Genomic DNA, 2,619 nt, shown 5'->3' with positions numbered 1-2,619 from the left:
CCGTTGGGAATCGAAACCGAACCCCGCGCGCGCCCCGCCTCCCCCCCCCCGCGGCGACGGCTCGGGCGCCGTGAGGGGAGGGGGCGGCCTGGGGCGCAGCACGGCAGCGGGCCCTCTGCCGCGCTTTTTTATTTTATTTTATTTATTTTCGCTTTCAGTGAAGGCGGGCATGTCTCGAGAGATTTCTTCAAGCTTGGGACGGGGCAGACAACTGTTGACTGTTACATTCTGGGACTTCTCTTTAAAGCTCTCCTAGTGTGAAAGCCCCATTGCTGCGTGCTTTCCATCAAGATATTTAAATGTGGTGTACTATGGATGACTTTGAAATCTAATAACTCACAAAAAGTCACGAATCACGGCGGCATAGTCTAACTGGTAGAGCAAGAGATGGGGAGCCAGCAAAGCTCTCTCCACAGTGCGATTTCGTTGTGTTGCCTTCCACCGCTAGCATTTGATTTTCTGTGCCAAATACGAGTAATTAGCTCCCCTGAAGATCACACTATGGGATTTTTTGGCTGTTCAGTTACTGTACATATAAAATAGAGATGATGACATGCAATCACCTCATAACATGTTTAGAAATCTGTAGAATGATTTTATGCTTAACATTGCATCAGGCGTGTAAAAGTAATTTTCTTAATTACCTAGCAGTGTCCAGCATATGTGGAAATTCAGCGATCATTTCTGTTGTGTTTCTTCATCTTGAGGCACTTTACTACTGTTAGTGATTTTTCAGGAAAAACCCTTGCCCAGAGAAAGTAGTTATTTTTTTCACTCTTCCATAGCTTAAGAAACCTAGAGAATGGAGACTTCTCCCATTTTTAGGCAATTCAGAACTGTTTCCTAATTCATAATTTCTCACTGGCTTTTAACATTAGGAAAAACAAATTAACAACCCACACAAAGATTAATACTTTGCAAGAGATCCTTCAACAATTCACTTTTCTATGAACCACATTTTTTAAAAGAGTCTTTCTATGTCATCGAATATTAAAATCTGCACATCTTTCTCATATAAAAACACATTTCTCATAGGTGTCTGTCTTCTGTGTTGAGTTTTCACAGAAATTATCCTGATATAGATTTAGTGACTGGAGAAAAAAAGTAATGCTAACCTTAACATGGGTATTTTTGTCACATCACCTCACCGCAAGTCGAATACATCAAAATAATGGGGCAAAGCCACTTTTTAAGAAAAGGGGTGAATAGAACTGCCACATTTCTGTTCTGGAGCCGCAGTGGTACTAGCTGGGAAAACTTAGCATGCTCCTCAGTGTAATCTTGTTTACTAAATACTAAATTACATAAAGAAATGAAAGTCCATATGTGGGATTTTCCAGTTCTTATTCAAGCAAAAGTACTCAAATGATTCAAAAAAATATAAATAGTGAGAAGAATGAGTGGCTCATCAGGACTAACTTATCTGGCATTCAATGTAACCTTGGAACTGTGTATCATCATTAGTTAAGAGTATCTCACTTCAGTGCAGAAAAACAGCAAAGGACAACCCATATAAATTCTGATGCAGTAAGTGGAAAAATGCTTTTCGGTTTAAAAGGCACTCAGACCTAATCACCCTCACAATAAACAGTCTTTGCTACATCTGTCAGCAGAGACAGGGGTGTGTTTTGTCAAATGAGTCACAAGGCAGAAAATGAAACTTGTTTTTTTTTTCTTAACTGTGCTAAAAAAAAGAAGCTTGGCAGCATGTAAACACCTCTGTGCACTGCAGCATGTTTCCCTCTCGTGCAGAGTGAAACACTTCCTCAAGCTGCAGCCCTGCCACGTACACACATTGCCAATGAATTACGGAGTCTGCAAACTGTTGCGTTTCCTCATTTTGAACAGCTGTGGAAGGAACAGAAATAGAAAGGATGGACCTTTTGGGAGGGGGGGGGGAAACTGTCCTGCATATCTGAGTGCGCAAGCCCTCGGGCAGCTAAGCAGATAGGGGCACTGGTTGGGATGAGTGCTTCACTGCAGAAGGAGCAGTGGGAGGAGGTGTTCATAAAGCACATAATGATGTATAAGCCTTTTCTACCCAGTTCCTAACCCCCTTCAAAGGTAAGAGTAGAATGGAAGCATCAATATGGGCACAGTTTTAAAAGTAATGCATTTCTTTTGCATGGAAAGGTAAATAACAAATCTCTCCACTGTCTTGTCACTCGGCGCATAGACCTGCATGTTAGAGCTCATGACAGCGGTGCATCCATTGCATGGAAGGGATGGGCCATGGCACCAGGTTGATGCTAGAAATTACACTTTTTAGCTGCGCTCCTTCTTAAAGGATGGGAATACCTCATTTGGGGGGTGAAGAACACCCTTTGGCACACATCCGAGAAGGTGGGTACCAGGGTATGGGGCACCCCCACGGCATCCTGACACCATACATGGAAAAGCACTGTTTTCCTGGTATAACTGCCCTACACTAGAGGCTTCTGTCAACAAAAGGACATTGGTTGCAAATGACGTCTCCGACTATTACTGCTATGAGGGCAAAAGTTTGTAGTGTAGGTGTGGTTTCATGAAGGCATCCATGCTAAAGTTTCTATCAGTGTGACTGCTTTAGGATGTTTGATTTTAAAAGCATATCTCCAAACTGATGTAGTAATACTGGTA

The sequence above is a fragment of the Apteryx rowi genome, unplaced genomic scaffold (assembly GCF_003343035.1).
Source record: "Apteryx rowi isolate R43461 unplaced genomic scaffold, aptRow1 scaffold_265, whole genome shotgun sequence".
Taxonomy (NCBI): Eukaryota; Metazoa; Chordata; class Aves; order Apterygiformes; family Apterygidae; genus Apteryx; species Apteryx rowi.
This window is presented reverse-complemented; position numbering follows the sequence as displayed.